This window comes from Scyliorhinus canicula, chromosome 14 (assembly GCF_902713615.1).
Source record: "Scyliorhinus canicula chromosome 14, sScyCan1.1, whole genome shotgun sequence".
Lineage (NCBI taxonomy): Eukaryota > Metazoa > Chordata > Chondrichthyes > Carcharhiniformes > Scyliorhinidae > Scyliorhinus > Scyliorhinus canicula.
In genome coordinates, this window is record NC_052159.1 from 48,255,460 (window position 1) to 48,282,133 (window position 26,674).

The 26,674-nt window shown below is 47.9% G+C and overlaps 1 long non-coding RNA gene across 1 annotated transcript in view; it reads left to right on the top strand.

Moving 5' to 3' along the window:
* The window catches only part of LOC119977822, a 35,888-nt gene that overhangs the window by 2,085 nt on the left and 7,129 nt on the right, over positions 1-26,674 (top strand). The window contains exons 2-3 of the long non-coding RNA XR_005463284.1: positions 402-452; positions 26,314-26,618. This is a non-coding gene — a long non-coding RNA (uncharacterized LOC119977822). The remainder of the gene's footprint in view (positions 1-401; positions 453-26,313; positions 26,619-26,674) is intronic.

Sequence of the window (26,674 nt, forward strand, 5' to 3'; positions counted from 1 at the left end):
ATGGCGAATTTGATTTTCTCCATTTGGAGAAATTCTGAGAGGTCGGACAGCCAGTCTGCAGCATTGGGTGGTGGTGCTGACTGCCAGCTGAACAGGATTCTACGGCGTCCGCCCTCCTCCCCAGGAATAGATCTGGCACCCTGAAGACTGCCACCTTCGGGCATGGCTCCACTCTCATCCCCACCACTTAGGACATTACCTCGAAGAAGGCTGCCATAACTCATACTTTATCTTCTCAAACCGCAGGAAGTTGTACAGGTCACCCAACCATGCTGCTACCCCTGGTGGCATTGTGCTCTGTTTTCTATTCTTCATTTAATAAAGATAAAGAGCCACCTTTTTATTCCAGGAATCTTCAAAGACACTTCATAGCTAACCTGTTCCTTTCCTTTCTCCACTAGAGTGCCCATAGGGAATCCTATCCTACATAATCAGAAGTGAAGCACCAAGTGGTAAAAATAAGTTTACAGCATACCAAACAGTTTTGGGGTAATAAATTGTTTGAACTGCATTTCCGCTTTGTGTAGGGTATTTGCCTTCTTACTGGCAATTGGAACCTCATCTTTGACAACTTCTGGACCTGCATAACCTTTCCCTTTCGCTTGCTGTGTGATGATAAAATTGTGCAGGACTCAGAAATGGGACAAAAGGATATGAACTAGTTGGTTGAGTGGGCAAGAACATGACCAAGGATTATAATGTAAAATTATCCACTTTTTTGAATAATGAGACTGAAGTGTTTGCATTCAGAAGGAACTGGGTATACTTCTACATGAATCACAGAAAGTTAACATGCAGGTACAGGAAGTGATTAGGGAGGCAAATGTTAGAAAAGGAGTCTTATGACAAGGCATTGGTGAGGCCATACCTGGAGCAATGTGTGCAATTTTGGTCTCCTTGCATAAGGAAGGACATACTTGCCTTAGAGAGGGAGTGCAGCAAATATTATTTAGACTGGTACCAAAGTAGATGCTTGAAATCTGAAATAAAAACAAAATGCTAGATATACCAAACGGTCAGGCAGCTTCTGTGGAGATAAACAGAGTTGGGGTGCGATTTAATGGAAAAGTTTCTATGTGTTATTTGTGATGGGATTTGCTGGGAGTTTCCAGTCGGCTAGTTCCCCACCATTATCTATGACACTTAGTCACCTTTTGAGCCCTGAGGAGTTTACCACCGGTTCAGCCTACACTTTCATTCGAGGAGGTGGAGGGGTTTGGTGCGAGGGGGGGAGGAGCACCGAGTGTCGTTGTATAGAATTAAAAAATTTTTTTTTACAGTGCAGAAGGAGGCCATTCGGCCCATCGAATCTGCACCGGCCCCTGGAAAGAGCACCCCACACAAGGTTAACACCTCCACCCTATCCCCACAACCCAGCAACCCCACCCAACACTAAGGGCAATTTATCATGGCCAATTCACCTAACCTGCACATCTTTGGACTGTGGGAGGAAACCGGAGCACCCGGAGGAAACCCATGCACACACGGGGAGGATGTGCAGACTCTGCACAGACAGTGACCCTAGCCGGAATCGAACCTGGGACCCTGGAGCTGTGAAGCATTTGTGCTATCCACAATGCTACCATGCTGCCGTATGCGGACGACTTGCTGTTGTATGTAGCAGACTCGGTGGGGGGAATGCCGGAGGTGATGGAGATTCTTGCTGAGTTCGGGAGTTTCTCGGGATATAAATTGAACCTGGGCAAGAGTGAGCTGTTTGTCGTGCACCCGGGAGATCAGGAAGAGGGGATTGGGTAGGCTCCCGCTAAAGAGGGCAGTGAGGAGTTTTAGGTACCTGGGGGTTCAGGTGGATAGGAGCTGGGGGACTCTGCACAAGCTCAATTTTACTAGGTTGGTGGAGCAGATGGAGGAGGAATTTAAAAGGTGGGACATGTTGTCGTTGGCGGGTAGAATGCAGTCCGTTAAAATGACGGTGCTCCCGAGGTTTTTGTTTAGGTGCCTCCCCATTTTCGTTCCGAGGGCCTTTTTTAGGAGGGTGAACAGCAGCATTCTGGGATTTGTTTGGGCGCATGGGACTCCAAGGGTAAGGAGGGTTTTTTTGGAGCGGGGCAGGGATAGAGGGGGGCTGGCGCTGCCCAACCTCTCTGGGTACTATTGGGCGGCTAATGTCTCGATGGTACGTAAGTGGGTAATGGAGGGGGAGGCGGCACCATGGAAAAGGATGGAGATGGCGTCCTGTGGAGGCACGAGCCTGAAGGCACTGGTAATGGCTCCGTTGCCGCTCCCTCCAACGAAGTACACACGAGCCCGGTGGTGGCGGCCACCCTCAAAATTTGGGGGCAGTGGAGGTGACATGGGGGAAGTGGGGGGCTCGGTGGAGACCCCGCTGCGGGGGAACCACCGGTTTGTCCCAGGGAACATGGATGGCGGATTCCTGGGGTGGCACAGGGCGGGCATTAGGAAGTTGGGAAACCTGTTTATTGACGGGAGCTTCGCGAGCCTTGGTGAACTGGAGGAGAAGTTTGAGCTCCCCCCGGGGAATATGTTCAGGTACCTGCAGGTCAAGGCGTTTGCTAGGCGACAGGTGGAGGGGTTCCCTTTGTTGCCCCCGCAGGGGTAAGGGATAGGGTGCTTTCGGGGGTGTGGGTTGGGGATGGGAAGGTGTCTGACATCTATCAGGTAATGCAGGATGTGGGGGAGGCGTCGGTAGAGGAGCTGAAGGCTAAGTGGGAGGGGGAGCTGGGGGAGCAGATTGAGGAGGGGACATGGGTGGGCGCCCTGGAAAGGGTGAACTCCTCCTCTTCATGTGCGAGGCTTAGTCTCATCCAGTTCAAGGTGCTGCACCGGGCCCACATGTCCGGATCTAGGATGAGTAGGTTCTTTGGGGGCGGAGACAGGTGCGCCAGATGTTCGGGGAGTCCAGCGAACCATGCCCATATGTTCTGGGCATGCCCGGCACTGGAGGAGTTCTGGAAGGGGGTGGCGGGGATGGTGTCGAGGATGGTGGGATCCAGGGTCAAGCCAGGTTGGGGACTCACGACATTTGGGGTTGGGGTGGAGCGGGAGTGCAGGAGGCGAAAGAGACCGATGTCTTGGCTTTTGCGTCCCTAGTAGCTCGGCGGAGGATCTTGCTGCAGTGGAAAGATGCGAGACCTCCGAGTGTGGAGACCTGGATTAATGATTAATGGTGGGATTCATTAAGTTGGAAAGGGTTAAGTTCGCCCTGAGGGAGTCGATACAAGGGTTCTTTAGGAGGTGGCAGGTGGCAGCCTTTCCTTGACTTTCTGGCTCAACAAGAGGCAACGGGGGGAAGAAAAGGGGTGGGGGGGGGGTTTAGGGGGATAGTGTTTAAGCAATTTGCTTATTATTAATTTATTCTGTTGTTTATTGGGATGGGGGTGGGTGGGGGGTTTGTTATATGCGTTGTTACGGGTGCTGGGGGGTGTTTATTATTATCATTGTTATTGTTATTGTATTTTGTTGATATATATTTTTCAAAAAATTTCAATAAAAATTATTTAAAAAAAAAAAAAGAATTATTTTCATAATTGTGGAGCTGAACTCCGACATCAGGCTGCCATTTTGAAAGAGTTCCCCAATCTCTAAGTGAAATTGTGGTTCCCTCATCCCCCCCCACCCATGGGCAATGTCACACCCCACACACATGGGCATTACCCCCCCCCCCCCCCCCCCCCCCAATCTCCTCAAGTGAGGACACCCCGCTATGGGGTCCCACTTCTTTAGACCCGTCTGTGTGGACCAGTACTGAATGGTGCCCAGCTGCGACCTCCCTTGGGAGGTGAATCCCAGGAGGCCGGTAGATACTGGGTAAGTAGGCCTTAAGTATCTTTAAAGCCTACTTATGCGAGCGCGGCTTGGTCCCGCTGATTGTGGGTGGTGATCCCGACGCCTCGCGGAACTTGGATAGAACGCATGAGGCGTCGTGGCTGTCAGGAAGCCCGGAAAAAACTTCACCCGGGATCTATCGGCCACATCACGCTTCCACTGGGGTGCGACGTGGCTGGTAGTTCGTTTCCAACATTTTGGGTCACTATGACCCATCATCATAACTGAGGAAAGATAGAAATGGGTTTTGAACTAATAGAAGGGGAGGAACAACAATCGGGAAGGTCTAGTAGCTTGGAGGGTAGGAGAGATTAAATGACAAAGTGTTTTTGTGGTAATGGGTAAACTAAGAAAGAAACAAAGTGTCCAGATGAGGTGTGAATGAATGGCTGGATAGCAACTGTCTGAATTCAAAGTGAAGGAATAAATAAACCAAACCAGCAAAAGGAAATGGAGGCAGTGTTCATGATTTAAAATTGTTGATTTCAGTGTTGAGCCCAGAAGGCTCGAGGTATCAAGTCGAAAGAGATGTTCCTGAAGCTTGCATTGAGTTTCACTGGAACACTGATATGCCAAGGACCCTGGGATCAATTATGGCCTTGGGTGACTGTGTGGAGTTCTCTCTGTGTTTGCGTGGGTTGACTCCAGGTATTCTGATTTCCTCCCACTGTCCAAATATGTGTTGGTTCGGGGATTAACCATGTCAAATTGCTGCTTCATGTCCAAAGATGTGCAGGTTAGGTGGATTGGCTGCGATCAGTGCATGGGGTTATGGAGATTGAGGAGTGGGGTGGGAATGGGCCTAGGTGTAGTGCTCTTTTGGAGGCTGAGTGGCCTCCTTCTGCACTATATGGATTCAATGGACAGAAAACACAGAGTGGGAGCCAGTGGAGAATTGAAATGACAATTGATAGAAGCTCAGTAATTTTTGCGGACTGCACTGAGGTGTTCCACTAGATTGGTTCCTGAGATGAGGGGATTGTTCTATATGGGTAGCACGGTAGCACAGTGGTTAGCACTGTTGCTTCACTGCGCCAGGATCCCAGGTTCGATTCCTGGCTTGGGTCACTGTCTGTGCGGAGTCTGCACGTTCTCCCTGTGTCTGCGTGGGTTTCCTCTGGGTGCTCTGGTTTCCTCCCACAAGTCCTGAAAGACGTGCTGTTAGGATTTTGGACATTCTGAATTCTCCCTCAGAGTACCTGAACAGGTGCCAGAATGTGGCGACTAGGGGCTTTTCACAGTAACTTCATTGCAGTGTAAGCCTACTTGTGACAATAAAGATTATTATAAAATTATTATGGAGTGATTAAGTTGCCTAGATCTATGTTCTTTGGCGTTTAGAAGTATTAGAAGAGATTTAATAGCAACATGTAAAATTCTTAAGGGTCTAGACAGAGTAAATCCTGAGAAAATGTCTCCCCTGGCTGGGGAATCTAAAGTATCATAATCATGGAAGAAATGGTCGGCCATTCAGGATTGGGATTATGAGAAATTTCTTTATTAAGAAAGGTTGTGGATCTTTGGAATTCTGTGCCTCAAGGGCTGGAGATGCTCAGTTATTAAACAATTTTTCCTCAATTACTCAATCAAAATTTAAGATTTTGAACAGTTACTAAATCTCCTTTGTACGAAAAACAACCCCAATTTCTCTAACCTCTGCACATAATTGAAACCTTTTATCCCTCGTATTATTCTGATAAATCTCTCCTGCACTCTTCTTTAAGGCTGTGACATTTCCCAAATCTTTGTGCCAGTGTCGGCCACAACACACCAGCTGGAACCTGTTCCTTATTAAAACATTTAGCATAACCTCATATTGCTTTTGTATTATATGCCCCTATTAATTAAGCTAAGAATCCATATACCTTTCTAACTGTCTTTTCAACTTGCTCTGCTACCGTCAAAGATATGTACATGTATATCGTCCGGTCTCGGTTCCAACATCCCCGTTTAAAATTGTATAATTTACTTTATATTGCCTCTTCTTTCTACAAACATGATTAACTTAATATTTCTATGCATTAAAATTTCATTTGCCATGTGGCTGCCAATTCACCAGTTTACCTTTGATTATGCTCATACCTGTAATTCAGGCATTATACAGATGGATGCCACGGATAAATGGATTTGTAGATACCCCCACATTAAAATTACTACTTGATCAATTGCAACAACCTACAAATGAAGTGTTTGGACTCTTGTCAAACTGAGTAATTTATTTAATTTAACCTGAATTTAATTGAGCCTCTCCTGGTGAGAAGAATGAATTCCCAAGAGAATAACCTCCTTGCTATTTTAGGGTACTTAAATTGAATTACAAAAGAAAAATGATAGCATTTAAAGGATAAATTTGAAAACAAATCAATGCTGTTAACTAAATGGACCAAGTTAACATTATCGTTCGGAAAATTCAAGCTTAAATTGACGTTTTTACTGATACGGGTAATATTTGTCTGGGCAAAGTCGCACAACGTGAAGGTAGGGAAGTCCACTCTCATTGATATGACTTTTAAGCTTTAATTACATACCTCATCAGTCATGTTAATAATCCACCACTGACAGCAGCAAAACAGAGAAACTTGGCCTGGAGTTCAGTACTGAACAACTGCTAAGTTGACTCCTGGGATTTTGAGCCTTGTCAGTTGTGGGCTAGATTTACCGCCATCCCACCCTTTATGGGCATGTAATTGGTGAGCCTTTCACTGCCAGTTCAAGTATAAGTTGGTGCTGCCACTCCTTTTACATGCGGAGGTGTTATCACCCCACCAGTGTTGTGAAGGATGGGGCCTGGCCACATTGTCATGGAACACTACAGTTAGTTGGACCATGTTGTAGCAGCTGTCCATCGTTGAAAGGTCTGTACTGTAGAGTCCTTCATGTTTATTTATTTTGTTCCCATTTTATTTTATTATTTTTGGTGCGTGAACCCATATTCGGTATGTGACTTTAAAAAGAGAACCCCAGCTAGGTTTTGTATTTTGGAGAGGAGAAACAGACTCATTGAGTGAATCTTAGGAACTGGTTTTGGAGTAAGTCAGTTTGATTGGTTGGCTGGGTACCTGTGGGTTGGCCAGGGACAGTGTTCTGCCTGACGACAGCGATTGGTTCCTGCGCGATGCTTTCTGAGAGAGCTTGGCAGAAGTGTTTAGACCTTGGAATTGAAATGAAAAGTCTGTCTGTCTGTCTCTCTCTCTCTCTGTCTCTCTCTCTGTCTCTGTGTCCTCTCTCTGCCTCTGTGTTTCTCTCTCTTCCCTTTATTGCTCTAAAACCAGTGAGTGCCTGGCACATCTTTACTCTAAACTTGAAACGATTCTGCGTAAATATTCACAAACACCACCAACATCCCCTCCAGCTTCTCGCTCACCATGATATACCTACATCCGCAACTATATTCCCTGTCTCCAATGACACCCGCTTATTGATCAGGATCGCGCCCCCCTCGACTTAGAATCCAACCACGAGTGAAATACTTGCCCGACCCACCCCTTCCTCAATCTGGTCTGATCTATTACCCTCGGGTGTGTCTCATGTAGCAATGCCAGCTCCGCCTTCAATCCCCTCAAATGCGCAAACACGTGAGCCCTCTTAACTGGCCCATTTAGCCCTCTAACGTTCCATGTGATCAGCCTGGTTGGGAGGTATCACCTCCCCCGCTCGAACATACATATTCAAAACAGTATAGTCCCCATCCACATCTGCTTGGTCCACCACAAAATCTGTTCCTTATCCAGGAACCGGTGCATTCGCACCACCATCGCATTCAGTAGCTCATTCGCAAGTGGCTTCCTCGCAAGTTCTCTATGCGCTTGTCCACTTCCAAGGGTTGAGCAAACACGCCATCATCCATTAAAATTTCAAGCATACTCGCCACATTTGCCCTCGTGTCCGATCCCTCGCTGCCCTCCGGCTGACGATCCTCAAGTTCTGTCTACGGGACCTATTCTCCAGGTCATCTACCTTATCCTGTAGCCTTTTCAGGTGGACCTTCATCAGCTCCACCTTCGCCGCCAGCGCGGTTAGCTGGTCCTCGTGCTCGACCACCTTCTCCTCCACCTGAATCGCCAGTCCGTGGGCTCCTAGCCCCTGTTCCACCCGATCGATCTATGCCTTGATTGGGTCTAAACCTTCCTCCTTTTGCTTGCCAAAACTCTCCTGAATGAATTTCACCAACTGTACCGTTGACCACTGGGCCGCCAAGCCAGGATCCTGTACCTCTGCCATATTTTCCTGTGCTGTAGGTTCTGCACGCGTCTTCTTTGCTCGACTATTTATTCTTATAAGACCACTTCTGGTCCACGTCTCCATATACTGGTGGGGGATTCCTTCCCACTGTCTCACCCGCCATTGATTAATTTCCAATAAAATTCCGAAAAAGTCAGGAGAAAAGGTCAGTCACGAGGGGGAGATACCAAATACACGACCTCCTACTCCATGGCAGCCAATGGAAGTTCCTTGAAATGATTCTGAATCTACAGAGAAAGTAGACATCCTTATCAGAGAAAATGTATCTTAAGTCTAAGAAGGAAGAAGTACCAAAATAAAGCTGAACCTCCGAAAGATATTAACTAGAAGTCATTCCACTGCATCAAAAATCCTTTATCGTTTATTTTTATTAATAATTTCTTTCCCTCTCAACCTCTGTTGTTTGTCTATAAGAAGTAGGCAATTTTGCCCATCGAGTCTGCACCGGCTCTTAGGAAAGAGCACCCCACCCTACACCCGTAACCCCACCTAACCTATTTTTTGACACTAAGGGCAATTTAGCATTGCCAATCTACCTAACCTGCACATCTTTGGACTGTGGGAGGCACCAGGAGGAAACCCACGCACACACGGGGAGAACGTGCAGACAGTGACCCAAGCCGGGAATCGAACCTGGGACCCTGGAGCTGTGAAGCAATTGTGCTAATCACTGTGCTACCAGGCTGCCCTTATGTTTGTAAAGAGTGGGGTAGGTGGAAAGGGGGCAGGGTTTGTTAAAGGGATATTATGTGGTCAGTTACATTTTTGTCGGTTTAATTATAATACTGTACCCAATAAAATATTGCGTGTAAATTTTACAAACTTGGTCACTGCAGTTTATTGGGCTCAGCCAAGGACTTCAGGAGTTTTAAAATAACATCTAATTTCACTTGTGTTTTGACTCCAGGAAAATTGGGGCTGGAATTAACCGCACACTAGCCCAAGGTGTCATGACAGTACATAACAACACCGTTGACCATTAGTACATCAGGTAGTGGTCCGCACTTGACCACCAGTACATGAAGCAGTGGTCTGTACTTAATGTCCTTGGGGCCCTGCAGAAAAAGGATACTGTGGATCTTGTCAGATGATTTCCTGAGACGATTATTTGAGTCATGAGGGTTAACCCTCCACCAAAACTTTCAAACAAGCACAAAGATCTAACTTGTTTGGTAATGAGAAGGGCCATCTGTGTCATTTCCTTTCTGCATGTTCAGAGTCTCACTGCTTTCACCTGCTACCCTTGAGGCATCTTCAGTGGGGAAGAGATCCACTGGAATGTGCCTTTGCAAAGCAGGTCTGGAAAGAAATACAGAAGTTTTGTTCAGTTCATCTTAAGCAGCACCATTATGCAGGACTCGGTGCCCTATGGGCTGACCCCAGGGATGAACACCCTGATAAACATCAACTGCTGCTGAGGAGCATCAGCTCTGTGACAGATGCTTTTTGGTCTGCCTGAAACTTGCTGGTCTTCCAATGCAAAGCTGTTGATGACAGTATTGCAGTCTGGCGCATCCCAAGGTCCAGGACTACGTACTGAGGGAGACATTGAAGCTTGGGGCAGTTGCTGTAGACTTGATTGGCAAAGGCCACCGTCTGAGGCCTCCAACCATAGTACACCAAGAGGCTCAACTGGCTGTATGCACTCGGGAGTGCTTGAGATTAAATTAATTGCCGTTATGGGGTATATTTGCAATGCATAAGGCACCTCATGTACTTGAAATAAACTGATCTGTATTGCACTTTATGTATTGTCAAATTTGAACAGTACTTTTAGAAATGTTACGAATGAAGTATATTTTTTGGGGAAAAAAGCCAGTTCTTTTTCTCAGCTGACCGACACCACCGACTTCTTCCTTTTGTTAGTGTTACTTTTCTTTGTTGAATAGGCACTGGAAAAGCCTGTGAAGAAAACATTGTAGCCCAAGAAACATTAAAAATCTTGAAAGCCTGCGACAGCCAAGTTTCTTGAAGTGCTGCAGAGAAATCATTTTGCCAGTAGATTATTTTTAAAGTTGAATTGCCAATGAGAGTTTTTTTTAGCTTTATTATAATCAGTTGCTATGTCAGCCAGGAATGCTGGGCAGAAAATGGCACCTTGTTTTTAATGATGTGACTGAGCAGCTGCTGCCGGCAGTAAGAAAGAGTGGTGCCCTGTTTTAGGAAGGGAAAATAAATTTAATGATTTTCCTAAGAGGGCGATGAAAAACGCTGAACATTTAAATATGTATACGGCTGGTTGAGAAGTCCTTGGCAACAACCTAGTGTATGATATCACACAATGCCATACTTGTTTAAATTGTATAATTTAAGTTTACAAAATCTTATACTCGGGCACATCACCATCTGCACACACTCAGCGCAAAAGTAGTTGGAAATATAAAAAGAAGCAGCAACTTCAACCTCATTGAGTTCTTCACCCCCAAACATGATGCACAGAGAGTCCAGCTGCTATTGGAGGCTCTTCCAAACTGCAGTTACTAATAAAGATCTCAAGAGGGTGAAACTTGTCACAGAATCACAGAATTGTTAAGGCACAGAAGGCGGTCATTTGGTCTCTATACCAGCTTCTCCAAATGAGTAATTCATCTAATGCCATCCTCCTACCTTCTCCATGTAACCCTGCATTAAAAAAAATAATTCTTGGGATGTGGGCACTTTGGCTAGGCCAGCATTTATTGCCCGTCCCTAATTGCCCTTGAGAAGGTGGTGGTGAGCTGCCTTCTTAAACCACTGTAGTTCCTGTGGTGTAGGTACACCCACAGTGCTGTTGGGAGGGAGTTCCTGGATTTTGACCCAGTAATTGTGAAGGAATGGCAATATATTTCCAAGTCAGGATGGTGGGTGGCTCATAGGGGAACTTCCAGGTGGTGTTCCCTTGTATCTGCTGCCCTCGTCCTTCTAGATGGTAGTGATCAAGGTTTAAATGGTGCGAAGTACCTTGGTGAGTTCCTGCAGGGCAGCTTGTAGATGGTATACACTGCTGCCATTATGCATTGGTAGTGGATAAAGTGAATGGTTGTGGATCAATGCCAATCAAGCGGGCTGTTTTGACACGAATAGTGTTGAGCTTTTTGAGTATTGCTGTAGACAACAGTCTAATTCTCTTTTTAGATGTCGCGAATCTCATTGTATTCCAGACTTCAGCACTCATCACATGAAAAAATGTTTCCCCATTTTGCTTTGTGATCTATGTGCTTCCCTCATAATCTCCATAATTCGGGTCTGGAATAGCCTATTTTATTAGAATGGGAAGACACCAGTGTCAAGGGTTTTCCTTTCTGACTGCCGGAGGACTTCTTGCACCCGCCTTGTGTTTTCTTTTCTGGATGTGGAGAGTAGAGGGATCACTTTGTTTATCTTTCCAATGTTTATGGGAATGGTTTGGAAAGGTTTGCCTGAGCTTCCAGGCCTTTGGGTGAGACTGTAGCTGCCTGCTGAGAGTGCTGCATCCATGGCTGTGAACATTCTCTTCAGTGTATTCACAGGTTGGGGACAATCAATTTTTAAATTCCACTAACAATACCAACTCACACAACCCCTCCGCTGCAGGGGATTCTTAGGGATCTTACCCATTTGTCAAATACTATTTGCTTCAGCTGTTAGAACTCAATGTAGGCTTGTGCGAGTTTTTTTACAAGTATTCTGGAATTGCTGGCAATATGCCTCTGGGACTAACTCAAGCACTTAGGATGGCAACCTTGGTCTGCTCATATTTCATGGTCACATCAGGGGTCAACATGGAGTAAACCTCTTGGGCTCTCCGATAGCTGCTCTGGATTTTAAAATGTCCAGATCTCCCTCCGATGGCCATTTTAGCTGCCCTACTACTTCCCCAAAAGTGGCAAAAAGTGACTCTACATCGCTCTCTTCGAATTTGGGAATGAATCTAGCCTACTTTGAGGGCCTCGAGTAGTTCTGGGTGAGGGCGATAAGCGGTGCTACCAGATAGAGACAGATTTTTTCCCTTCCAGCTATCTGGTCTCTCCCTTTTGAGCTGCTAGCTCCATTTTCAATTCTTGGAGCTGGAATTCTTCCGTATGACTTTCTCTCTCCTGTGCTTCTCTTTCCCTCTCTGGAAAGTCTAGCTGCATTCTAAGCTTTTCCAACTCGAATTGGCTAAAGGAGGGCATTCAGAGTCATGGTTGAGCTCTACGTATAAATGCTCTTATCGTTAACGAGGTGGTCTACCAACAACTGGATCAGTTCACTTCTCTTCACTTTACGAGACAATTTTAACTGCCTCCCTAGCTCCAGCTTTCAGTTGCTCTGTGCTAAGGACGGCATAAGTTTCACCATTCAAACATCCTTGCCTGACCTACATCTGGGCATCAGAAGTTGCCATTTTCCTGTATTTGGGAAAAGGAATTTGCTGCGGTAAGTTACATATGTTTTAAAACTTGTTGCAGCCACTATGTTTTTGCTTTTGGCTTCCAATTGACTTTTTTTATATCAGATGTGGCTCGTCTTAAAGAACTCTGGCTAATTTAGTAATCTTTTATTGTCACAAGTAGGCTCACATTAACACTGTAATAAAGTAGTAACTTTACTGAAAAGTCCCTAGTCGCCACATTCCGATGCCTGTTCGGGTACACGGAAGGAGAATGATGCACAGAGTAGGTGGATTACGTCCCGCTAAATTGCCCCTTAGTGTATAAAGTTGTGAAGATCAGGTGGGGTTACAGGGATAGGGTGGTGGAGCCTCTGTCGAGTGCTCTTTTGGAGGGTCAGTACAGACTTGGTGGGCCAAATGGCCTCTGTCTGCATTGTAGGGATTCTATGATTCTTTGAAATTCAAATGGGTGATCCTAGATTTGAGCTCCCAATTAATATTTTGGACAGGAGGGGGGTTAATTTAACAGCACTAGTTTCTCTTCTCACCATCTGTCTATAAAGAGAAAGGTGTTTTAATTTCCTTCTCCCTTTATAAGCGATGGCATATTTCCCAATCCTCAGTTTAGAGTGATTCAATTTCTATTAACCCCACAGCAAACCCGAGGTAGTTTGAACTTGGAAAGGATTGTTTATTTTTGTTTACAAATGCTGGAGGGGGATCACAACGTTGCCCCCTTTGCATTCATACAGTAAAAGGAGGATGGAGAAAAAGATTTGTAGAGCAAAGAGCATAGGGAAAATAATGATTGTTTCATGTAAGTATCAGAGTCCATATTCCTTCATGGAGGCCAGCGGGTTGAAAACCAATGCTGGTTAATTTACTTTTCCGGTGGCTTTGACTTCACATTAATGAAGTACGCATGCAGAGATGAATAAGTCTTGTAGGCGATGGTATACATGTTTCAGTACATCTCAAAGCTAAGCCCCTGTGATGATCGGAATACCTGGCTCCTTTAAGAGGCTTGTGATGATCGGAATACATTGCCCCTTTAAGAGGCTTGGAACCCTGGGGGACTCCGCCTCTGGCTACACCCCCTGGGAAACAGTACTTAAGATGAGACTCCATTTTGGGAGCACACTTCTCATGGAGGCTGCCATTGTTCACTGCTTATTAAAGCCTTTGATTACTGACCTAACTTTCGTGTCGTAATTGAGAGTGCCTCAATTTAATAAGCAGTGCACACCAAGATGGACAGCGGTCTGAAACCAGAGAGACTCAACCTGGAAGGCAGGACGCCTGAAGCCTCTGAAATCTTTAAACATTGGCTCCAGTGTTTTGAGGATTATTTGGACTCCTCACCGTCTGATGTCGACAGCGCTCGCAAGCTGCGCTTCCTACATGGCCGGGTGAGCCATCGAATCTCTGCCATGATTGAAACCGCTACGACCTATGAGGCGGCGATCGAAATATTGAAGAAATGCTTCATAAAGACTACCAATGAGGTACATGCCAGGCATTTGCTCTCGACCTGCAGCCAGCGCTCCGGAGAAATGCTGGACGAGTTCGTGGAAAGACTCACCGCGCTCGCGAGGAACTGCGACCACAAAGCAGTGACGGCTGAAGAACACAGGGACTTACACATTCGCGACGCCCTTGTGTCTGGCATCAGGTCATCGTACATCCGGCAGCGGCTCCTAGAAGACGGGGCGAAGGATCTCCAAGGCACGGTAACGCTCGGCTTTTCTCTCGCAACGGCCCACCGTAACCTCCGTACGTACTCCGCGGACCTTACGAATCCCTCTCGATCCCCTCCAGACTCGGCCACGCGACAGGCCTGTGCCACGCGTCGATCCACTCACTCTGGGGGCTCCCCATGCTATTTCTGTGGGCAAGGCCAGCACCCACGTCAGCGTTGTCCGGCCCGATCTGCGACCTGCAACGACTGCGGGAAGAAAGGGCACTTCGCGAAAGTCTGCCTGGCTGGGCCCAAAGGCCACAAACAAAAGTCTCACCGGGCCCAGAAATCAAGCTCCCGGCCTCTCAGACCCCGCAACGCGGCTGCACTGCGGCCAGACACGCCCACTTCTGACGCGTCATTGACCTCGTGCGAGTCGTGGGAGCGGCCATCTTGGCGGCGGCCATCTTCGAAACCCGACACATGCGACCGGCAGCGGCGGCCATCTTGTGACTCTGGGTGGCCATTTTGTGAGTCCGACTCTGACGGCCCGCACCTAGGAGCGATCACGCTTGATCAATCACGGCCGAAACACCTGCGAAACTCGATGATGCGGGTGCGAATCAACGGCCAAGACACTCCCTGCCTGTTCGACTCCGGGAGCACGGAGAGCTTTATCCACCCAGACACGGTAAGGCGCTGCTCCCTGCGCACCCATCCCGCCTCCCAAACTATCGCCCTCGCCTCAGGGTCCCATTTGGTTCAGATCACGGGGTATTGTGTCGCTGACCTCACAATTCAAGGCGCGAAATACTCCCGTTTTAAACTGTACATTTTTCCTCAACTCTGCGCCCCCCTGCTGCTTGGCCTCGACTTTCAGTGAAGCCACCGGAGCCTGACACTGAAGTTCGGCGGACCCCTGCCCCCACTCACAGTCTGCAGCCTGGCGACACTCAAAGTTGCGCCACCCCGCCTCTTCGCGAACCTCACTCCCGACTGTAAGCCCATCGCCACCAAGAGTCGCCGGTACAGTACCCAAGACTTGACTTTCATCAAGTCGGAGGTTCAGCGGCTACTAAAAGAGGGGGTCATAGAGGCCAGCAACAGCCCTTGGAGGGCCCAGGTATTAGTAGTCCGCTCCGGGGAAAAGCAACGCATGGTTGTGGATTATAGCCAGACAATAAACCGCTTCACACAACTCGATGCGTACCCACTTCCCCGAATAGCTGAAATGGTGACCCAAATTGCCCAGTATCGGGTATTCTCCACAGTTGACCTCAAATCGGCCTACCACCAACTCCCTATTCGCTCAGAGGACCGCCCCTACACGGCTTTTGAAGCAGCCGGTCGGCTGTTTCACTTCCTCAGGGTCCCCTTTGGTGTTACAAACGGAGTCTCCGTTTTCCAGAGGGCGATGGATCAAATGGTGGACCAGTACGGCTTACGGGCGACCTTCCCGTACTTGGACAACGTCACCATCTGCGGCCATGACCAGCAGGACCACGACGCAAACCTGAGGAAGTTCCTCCAGACTGCCCGGGCCCTCAACCTCACCTACAACAAAGAGAAATGCGTGTTCCACACAACCCGGCTCGCCATCCTCGGCTACGTCGTGGAGAACGGGGTCCTAGGCCCGGACCCCGACCGCATGCATCCCCTTAAGGAACTCCCCCCTCCCCCGTAGCCTCAAGGCACTCAAACGGTGCTTGGGGCTTTTCTCCGATTACACCCAGTGGGTCCCCAGATATGGGGACAAAGCCCGGCCACTCATTAAGACCACGGTTTTTCCTCTGACGGATGAGGCCCAGTCGGCTTTCAACCGTATCAAGGCCGGCATCATCAAGGCCGCCATGCACGCGGTGGACGAAGCCATCCCCTTTCAAATAGAAAGCGAATCATCAGACGTCGCCCTGGCTGCTACCCTCAACCAAGCGGGCAGACCGGTAGCGTTCTTCTCCCGAACCCTCAACGCCTCGGAAATTCGACCCTCTGTAGTCGAGAAGGAGGCACAAGCCATAGTGGAGGCCGTGCGACACTGGAGGCACTACCTAGCCGGTAGGAGGTTCACCCTCATCACCGACCAACGGTCGGTCGCCTTTATGTTCGATAACGCACAACGGGGCAAAATAAAGAACGACAAGATTCTGAGGTGGAGAATAGAGCTCTCCACCTATACGTACGATATTAAATATCGCCCGGGGAAGCTCAACGAGTCCCCAGATGCCCTGTCTCGCGGCACATGCGCCAACGCGCAATTGGACCGCCTGAGAGCCATCCACGATGACGTCTGCCACCCGGGGGTCACCCGGCTTGCCCACTTCATCAAGTCCCGCAACCTGCCCTACTCCACAGGGGAGGTCAAGACCATGACTAAGGCATGCCAGATCTGTGTAGAATGCAAACCGCAGTTCTATCGACCAGACAAGGCCCGCCTGATAAAAGCCTCTGGGCCCTTTTGAGCGACTAAGCGTGGACTTCAAAGGGCCTCTCCCGTCCAACAACCGCAACATCTATTTCCTCACCGTCATCGATGAATTCTCCCGCTTCCCTTTTGCTGTCCCCTGCCCCGATACTACCTCGGCCTCCGTGATCAAGGCACTGCGCAGCATCTTCGCTCTGTTTGGTTTCCCCGCTTATATCCACAGCGACCGGGGTACATCGTTCATGAGCGATGAGCTGCGTCGGTACCTGCTCAGCAAGGGCATCGCCTCGAGCAGGACGACGAGCTATAACCCGCGGGGAAACGGGCAAGTGGAGAGGGAGAACGCGACAGTTTGGAAGGCTGTCCTCCTAGCCCTATGGTCAAGGAGTCTCCCTATCGCCCGCTGGCAGGAGGTCCTACCCGATGCCCTGCACTCCATTAGGTCGCTCCTCTGTACGGCCACGAACGAGACCCCTCACAATCGTTTGTTTGTCTTCCCCAGGAAGTCCACCTCTGGAGTCTCGCTTCCACCCTGGCTGACGACTCCGGGTCCAGTCCTACTCCGGACGCATGTGAGGAGCCATAAAACGGATGCAATAGTCGAGAGGGTCCACCTGCTGCACGCAAACCCTCGTTATGCCTACGTCGAGCACCCCGATGGCAGGCAGGATACTGTATCCCTGCGAGACCTGGCACCCGCTGGCTCTCCCACCGACCCCCCCCCCCCTTCTACCGACGCTCCCGGCCCTACACTGAACGCCGACTTCAACAGCTCCCCCTCCATAGCGCCCCCTGCCCCCCAGCCGACACCGACCACCCTAATCACTCCTGATACCCCCCCCCTCTCCAAGGCGGACAAAGCTTCAGTCAACCGTGCTCCCGGATAGACCACCATCGGAACCGACCGCATCCACGGCGCCACCACCGGAGCGGCGAAAGTCAGCACGGACTATCAGACCACCACAAAGACTGAACTTATAATTTAAAAACACTTCATCCCCGACGGACTATGTTTTTTTTTTAAATGGGGTGAATGTGATGATCGGAATACCTTGCCCCTTTAAGAGGCTTGTGATGATCGGAATACATTGCCCCTTTAAGAGGCTTGGAACCCTGGGGGACTCCGCCTCTGGCTACGCCCCCTGGGAAACAGTACTTAAGATGAGACTCCATTTTGGGAGCACACTTCTCATGGAGGCTGCCATTGTTCACTGCTTATTAAAGCCTTTGATTACTGACCTAACTTTCGTGTCGTAATTGAGAGTGCCTCAGCCCCCCACCCACAGACATTGTGCCCACCACAGACACTGGCAACACCCTCGCCCCCGGAGAGGGCACCTCAACCCCCCCCCCCCCCCCCCGCCCCTCATCATTTAATGTCCATTTCACTCACTCCCCACACCATGCAAGCTTGAGGGTAACCTACCCCACCCTATTCATCTTTGTTGATATTGAGACATCTTCCCCCCCCCCTCCCTCAAGTGAACATACCCCACTATGGGGTCGCTTTAAGCATACCTCCCCCTTCAGCCTCCTGTCATGTGCCCACTTCAATCCTCCCCCTTCATACTCCCCCAGCATGTCCCCACCCTTCATACACCCATTCATATCCCCCCCTTCATGCACCCACCCTTTATTCAACCCCTCGCCCTTCATGCCCCCCTTTGCCCCCCCCCCCCTTATGCCCCCTGTTCACCCCCCATTTCATGGTCATGGCCCTTATCAGGCTCCACCCCTTGGCAGTGTCCATTGGCGTCCTACGCTGCCCTGGTATCCGGGCAGCATCAACCTGGCTCCCCTGCAGTGTCAACCTGGCAGTGCTAGGTTGTAACTGACGAGATGCCTGGCACTGCCTTCCCAGACCACCCAAGTGCTCCAATGACCTCCAAGCCCCCTGGCGTGGTCATCATATCTGGTCCTTGTTGATGGGGACCAGTACTGATCCTCACTCTGTGCTAGTTGGGCTTGTGAATCCTGGAAGCTGGGAGACTCGGGCCTTGAACAGGCTGCGCATATTTAAGTGAGTTTTAAGACTCCCAGCAAGGGAATGATCCAAATTGTGCTGGGCATCATGGGCGTGATGTACCATCAATTGGACTCGAGACATGATGAAGATCCAAATTGTGGCTTTAATCAGCTAGTTGTTAGCCCGGTGGTCGACTACAGAGAAAGGCCGACCGCCGGGAACTCTGGGTACTTATACCCCACCTCGGAAGCGGGTTCTACTTGCCTCTCGACCAGTTGGTGAGCAGTCACATGACTAGTCCCAGCCAATCGGACAAGAGGCACATGACCAGCCAGAGCCAATGGGAAACCAATGCTCTGCTCCAATGGCAGTGCTCACATTCATACCACCACAGGGCGTTAGCATTGAAATCCATTTGATGATGCAGGGGGGTCCCTTAAAAGTGGGAGGCCCTCAGCAACCCCATGTTGCTATTGTCCCTTTTATTCCATGTGCTATAACTTTGCTCAAATGTCTGTTGTGTGACATTGTATAAATGCCTTTTGAAAGTCTATGTACACAACATCAACCATATTACCCTCATCAACCCACTGTTACCTCTTCTTCCAAAATCTCCCGGAGGTTGTTAAACATATTTTCCCAGGGCAGCACGGTGGCACAGTGGTAGCACTGCAGTCTCACGGCGCCGAGGTCCCAGGTTCGATCCTGGCTCTGAGTCACTGTTTGTGTGGAGTTTGCACATTCTCCCCGTGTTTGCGTGGGTTTTGTCCCCACAATCCAAAGATGTGCAAGGTAGGTGGATTGAACATGCTAAATTGTCCCTTAATTGGAAAAAATGAATTGGGTACACTAAATTTATTTTTAAAAATTCTTTAATTAAAAACATTTTCCCCAGATTTGTGCTGGTTTTTCTTAATTAACACACATTTTTCCATTTGACTAGTAATTTTGGCTTGAACTATTGTTTCTAGAAGTTTCACCATCACCAAAGGTAAACCAACTTGCGTGTAGCTGCTAGGCTTATCTTTACACCCTTTTTTGAACAAAGGTGCAACAATTGGGGGGCATAGCCTCAAAATAAGGGGAAGTAGATTTAGGACTGAGTTTAGGAGGAACTTCTTCACCCAAAGGGTTGTGAATCTATGGAATTCCTTGCCCAGTGAAGCAGTTGAGGCTCCTTCATTACATGTTTTTAAGGTAAAGATAGATAGTTTTTTGAAGAATAAAGGGATTAAGGGTTATGGTGTTCGGGCCGGAAAGTGGAGCTGAGTCCACAAAAGATCAGCCATGATCTCATTGAATGGCGGAGCAGGCTCGAGGGGCCAGATGGCCTACTCCTGCTCCTAGTTCTTATGTTCTTATGTAATTGCAATTATCCGGTCCTCTGGCACCATTCCTGAATCTATCAAGGACTTGAAAATTATGGCCAGTGCTTCTTTGATTTTTACTCTCACTTTGCGCGGTATCCTTGGATGCGTTTCATGCCTCAAGGTGCCGAGGTCCCAGGTTCGATCCCGGCTCTGGGTCACATGTCCGTCTTGTGTTTGCACATTTGTCCTGTGTTTGTGTGTGTTTTGCCCCCACAACCCAAAGATGTGCAGGGTAGGTGGATTGGCCACGCTAAATTTCCCCCTTATTGGAAAAACATGAATTGGGTACTCTAAATTTATAAAAGAAAGAAAAAAAGGATGCATTTCATTTGTTCCTGGTGCTTTCTATATTCAGCCTGGTTTTTGGTTATATTACTCAACGGTCATAAATACACTTTTTCTTCTTCATGTTAACGTCTTTCTCTTTTGTCATCCAGGGAGCTCTGGATTTTTAAAATTCCACCTTTCCCCTTTGAGGGAATTTACCTTTACCTTTACTGTGCCCAAACTATCTCTGCTTTGAAAGTAGCCCAACTTCAGTTATGATTTTTCCTGCCAATCTTTGATTCCAATTTATTGAGCCCATATCTATTCTTACCGAAGTTGACTTACCCCAGTTAATTATTTTTCTTTTAGTTTAACTTTTTTGTCTTTTTCATAGCCAACCCTAAACCTTATGACACAATGATCGTTGTCCCCTAATTTGTTCCCCGACTGACACTGATTCACTTGGTCCACCTCATTCCCAGGAACCAGGTGCAGAACATGCCTCCTCTCTCGTTGGACTGGAAACAAACTGCTGTAGAAATCTTTCCTGAACAGACTCTGTGAACTGTTGTCCCTCTCTGCCCTTTACCCTACTCTTATTCCAGTTTATATTTGGATAACTGAATTCCCCCATTATAAATATTCTATAATTCTTGCAGCTCTTTGTAATTTCCTTGCAATTTGCTCATCTACATCCTTCCCACTAGTTGGCGGCCTATAGACTACACCTATTGGTGTAATTGCACTTTTTATGTTCCTTGGCTCTAGCCAAATAGATTCTTCCTTGACTCCCCGGCATCCTCTTTCTCCAGCACTGCAATGGTAACCTTAATTAAAACCACCATCCCCCCGCCCCCCTTTTCTTCCTTTCCTATATTTCCTGAACATCTTGTATCCAGGAATATTTAAAACTCAGCCTTGCCCTACTTTGAGCCAGATCTCCAGATCAGATAGAATATCCATCAATCTCTTCTTACTCCTGAAATGGGGAAAGCACCTCACTATCAAATCATAACATAGGTTAAAACTATGAAATTACACAAAAGGAGTGAGATGCAGCAAATCATTTAAAAGTGCAATCAATCCACAGAGGGTTAAAATATTCCTTCTAGAATTGATACCTTTCACAAATTGTGAAGTGGCAGGATCCTTGGATGAACCAGACTTTCTTAAAAGTAGACTTTCTTAAACCTTGGTTCACAATGTGAAGTTACAGATGAAGAATAGAAATGTCTATTCTGTAGATTTCAGATCACTAGATGGAAATGAAAATGAATAACCAGAAATGCAATTGATTAGTATGTGATACCCTTTATGTTTCAAAAATTTAGAGTACCCCATTCTTATTTTTTTCCAATTATGGGGCAATTTAGCGTGGCCAGTCTACCTACTCTGCACATCTTTGGGTTTGTGGGGGTGAGACCCACACAGACACTGGGAGAATATGTATGATACCTTTATCTTAATTCTATCTTCTGAAGCCTTTGTTAGTCAACTAAAAGAAAATAAGCAACAGTCATTCTCTGGTTAATTCCTGTAGGAGCCAGGCAAGTGACCACAAGGAAGCAATCTTAGATATGGAACAAAGAGTTTAATACACTAATAACTAATAACCAGTTACACTCACCAATCCGCGAAGGGTCACCCGTGCCAACCTGCACTTGAGATAGGGTTTTTGTGTCCACAGAGCTTCCTGATTAAGGATTTAGCCTTGCCCCCTCATCGGGGAAGATCATATTCAGGTGAGGCCGCGGAAATTTCTCCAGCAGGCTTGTGCCTGCTCGAATACGAGTTGGAGTGTTCTTGCCACTGTGGATCTTCTCTCAAATATCGCCAACACGCGGCCCAATCAAGTATGCAATCGTCACCCCATCAGGAGTTCGGACGGCACTATCCCAGTGGTGTCATGTGGTGTGATCCTGTAGTAGAACAAAAAATGGGCCAAGCAGGTCTCCAGAGAACCCGTGGTCTGCTTCTGCACTGCCCGTTAGGCCAACCCATTTGTTGCCGGATGATATGGTGCAGTCCACACGTGACTAATGCTGTTTGTCCGTAAGAAGTCACCAAATTCCGTGCTGGTGAAAGCTGTCCCGTTATCTGAGACCAAAACCTGCGGGATTCCGTGGATGCTGAATGTTTGGCGAAGCTTCTCGATCGTGGCCCGCGACATAGTGGATACTATGCGGTGGACATGCAACCACTTTGGGCATCCATGATGAGTAGGAACATGAGCTCTGAAAGGGCCCTGGATGTGTAGCCTCGACCATGGGCTGCCCTGACTCTCCCAGGCATGGAGGGGTGCCGCCGTCAGCAGCTTTTGGTGTTCCTGGCACTGCACTCATTGCTTTGCCCAATGTTCGCATCGGTGCCAGTCCACCATACGTAGCTGCAGGCCAGCATTTTCATCTTTGAGACTGCTGCGTGGCCGCTGTGAAGGTTCTTCAGAATGGGCACATGACCTTTCTCCAGCACCACCACACGCAAACCCCACAGCAGAATACTGTCAACACTGAGTCCACCACTTGTTGCGAATGCTCTCAGGTCATTCAGCAGCGCATGATGCTGAACCCCATACAATACGATATGATGGACTCCGGCTAACACTGGGTCCGTCAAAAGTCCTTGCCTTGATTTGAGCTGCCGTAACTGGCAGAGTGTCGCTGGGACCTGGTCGCTAACAAAAGCCGGCTGACAGCGTCCACGTGGAGAATCTTCCCCCTGATCTGTGCTCCAGGACGTATTCGTAGGCCACCAATAGTAATGCCCAATGCTGAATCCGTGCCGATGTGGAAATGCCCTGTCCTCCTTGAATAACCCCAGTAAGAGTGTGTGATCTGTATGGACTGTAAAAGTGTGTTCGTATACGCTTCACCACAAAATCCACTGCCAACCTGTCGTCCTCAATTTTGGTAATTCCTTTCCGCCATTGCGAGGGTCCGAGGGTCAACTTGATGGGCTGTTCTGTCCCATCGTCCAATCTGTGGGCCAAAACAGCCCCGATGCCATACGACGAGGCATTGCAAATTAGCAGAAGGGGTTTTGATGGGTCAAAATGTCTCAGAAGCTGTGAGGATGAAAGGTACTGTTTGCAGCCTGTTGCAGCGGATCGCAGAACCATGTCTGGCCCTTCTTCAATAGCCGGTCCAACGGGGCCAACTGTGTCGCCACGTTCGTAATGAACTTCCCATAATGATTTATTATCTCCAAAAAGGAGTTCCATTCTATCCTTTGGTATGGAGGCTTGTCTGATCGCTCTCACCTTGTCTTCAACCGGTTGAAACATCCAGAACATCTGCGAATCCAGGTCCAAAACTGCAAGTATGCGTGGTTCATGTCAAGCTTTGTGAGGGTGCGTCCACCACTGAGCCATGCATAGAGGTCTATCTGGGGTACTGGGTCACCGTCTAAATGGGAGGCGCGGTTTACTGTCATCTTGTAATCCCTGCATAACCTGATTTTGCCATCAGGTTTAGAGCCTGGCAGTATCGATGCTGCCCAATCCACCAACTGTCCCGGGCGGATCGGTCTAGGTCTGAGTACTTTAGGTTTCTGGATGTAGGAACGGGGTGGGTGCAGAAATACTGCGTTTGTGCTGATGGGTCTACGAATATCTTGGTGGTGGTTCCCTGGATAGTCCCCAGACCTTTGTTAAATACCTCTGGAAACTGCACCAGCACTGCATCTGGGCCATCAGGGCACATCTGGCAAACGTGCTGCTAATCCAGATGGAGGCACTTTAAACAATCGTGGCCCAACAAGCTAGGCCCAGCCCCTCAGACTTACCAGTGGTAAATTCATAGACTCTTGCTCGTACTCCACAGGGACCACTGAGGTATCTACGATCACCAACGGTTTCCCCATACAAGTTGCCAAATGTGTGTCCATGTCTGGTAGCTCCAACTGCTGGACTCTGGACTGGATGGGGTCGAGCGTGCACTGGCTCACCACGGAAACGGTGGCCCCAGTATCTAGTTCCATTAGAATTAGGAAACATTCACCTGATAGTGACCAGCCTCCCCGAACAGGCGCCGGAATGTGGCAACTAGGGGCTTTTCACAGTAACTTCATTTGAAGCCTACTTGTGACAATAAGCGATTTTCATTTTTTCATTTGATAGTGACACGAATTGGCGCCCCTCTGTGCCGCGATGAAGTGCAAATATTGGCAGTCATCGACATAATCTACGAAATGCTGTCGGGGGCGGCCGCGCCCAGTAGGGTGGGGTGGGCGATGGGCTTCTTTTCCAGTGCCCCTCTGTCCAGTCCTTCCGGTTACTTGTGTGTTGACCCCTCTGATTTGGGTCCTCTGAATTGGGGTACCATGATCGCCAATACTCTGGGCCCGTCGGCAATGGTCAGGGTCTTGGGAAACATGCTCCCAGTAACGGGAGTCGGAAACTTCGGTCCAGAAAGTTGGCGTTCTGCACTCCATTGGGTGCCTATGCTGAGGACCGCCATCCCTTGCATGTCTTTCACCCCTTTGTAAAAGCTATTTCGGCTGCCTTTTGAAAATCTAGGTGGGTCTTGGCCAGCAGCCTCCTCTGGTTTGCTGCATCCCGGATTCCACAAACCAACCTGTTCCTTTGTGTGTAGGCCCACCAGATATTCGTAGACCCATCAGCACAAACGCGGTATTTCTGCACCCACCCCGTTCCTACATCCAAAGTCGCAAAATTCGACAAGTTTTTTTTCAGTCACCTATCCCCCTTGGAATTGGGTGGCGGTGTGAAATCAAAAGCAGCTTACTATAATGTGTAGCTTTGGATTAAAGTGGTCACCCACCAGTGTGACCAGCTCCGCAAACAACCGCGTATCAGGTGCATCTGGGTAGGTTAAGCTCTTTACGATGCGGTATGTTACGGGCCCGCAAACCGTGAGGCGGGTAATCGTCTGCCTCTTATTTCCAATGATTGTATTGAAACAGAAAAAATACTGCATCCACTCAATGTACTGGTTCCAATCACCCGCATCAGCACCAAATGCCTCTAACTTCCCTATATGTCAGATCTGCTTGGCCGGAGGCCTCCTGAGGCCTTTTTGAAGTGGACCAAGTTCTAAGGAAATGATGCTTCCAACATTTCCACTTGATCCTCATTGCCAGTGTAGGATCCAGGTAAGCGACCACGTGGAAGAAATATAGAATATGGAACAAAAGGATTTAATACACAAATAACAAGTTACACTCACTACTCCCCGAAGGGTCTCCTGCACCAACCCACACTTGGGACAGGGTTTTTATGCCCACAGAGCTTCCCTGTTAAGGGTTTAGCCCCGCCCCCTCGTTGGATAAGATCGTATTCGGGTGAGGCAACGTGGGAAATCTAATGGTCCAGACCCCGTGACCTCTGTATGGATTATAACAATTCTCCAGGGCAAAGCCGTGACAAATCAGAGCCAACCTATCTGGTTTGAATTTACCAAAGCTTGGCAATTAACTGTCAGTCATCAATCAATGGGTGTATTCTCCATGGCAAGCCCTCTACAAATAAGATTCAACTTGTTAACCAATCAGCATGCCCATCACATGAAGTAAAAATTGTTGTTCCCTTTACATTTGATATTCTTGATGATGTCTGCAGGCGTGTGCTCCTTTTTGGTGAAGACCATGCCCATTGGACTCTGGTTGGTTCTGCACTACTCTTGGCTGAGATCTGGCTAGCTCTTAGAAGGAAATTAGCTGCAATTTTTTGTAGGAAAGACAGAGGGCTAGATTTTTCAGCCATTCAGGCGGGTGGGATTGTCCAGTCCAGCCGACAGAACATCCCCACAGCGGGTTTCCTGACGCAATCCCGTTGTCAACAGTGGAACTGGAACATCCCGTCGTTGGCAAATGGCGGCCTGCCTTTTCACGGTGGGTTGCTCGGTAAATCCCTCCCAGAGCTTTGAAGGATTTTGTGATTGAGTTTGATGACCTGTTGGCTATGAGGACTTGCTAAGCCAATTCGTAAGATCTGTCTTCATTGTGTCTTCCATTTAATGTGTAATGTATAATTTATAATTGTTGCAATTTTCCTGTTGATTCATGTCATAAGTTTAACTCGGGGTGTTACAAGTTTAGGTGAATAGCTAAGAGAATATTTTATATTTGCTTTTGAAATGACTTTTGTTTAAAACCTTGGAATCTTATGGCTTCATGAATAATTGGGGTTGCCAATTTCTTTGAAAAAAATGTTATTGGTCCCTACCAAATTCGTAACATCTGAAACACTAATGTCTGTTCTCTTCGCAGATGCTGCTTGACCTGCTGACAATGACGATGTTTCCAGCATGTTGTGATTTTTTTTATTTTCAGATTTCTAGCATCTGCAGAATTTTTGCTTTTTAAAAATTTCCTTAAGAGGAAGGGTGCATTGAGCATCCTAAATCTGTGACACTATTATTGGACAATACCCATTGGGAATTGCTACCTGGAATGAGGCTATCACTCCAAGCATCAGAATGGAAATGGAATCAAGCAATGCCACAACTTTATTCGTACAAATTTCAGTTCTGATGTAGATATTATCTCCTATCAGTAGACATATTAATATCCGGGTAGGTCCATTCTGCATTTTTCTAATAAGGTCAAAGAAAGTAATCGGGATCTGTAG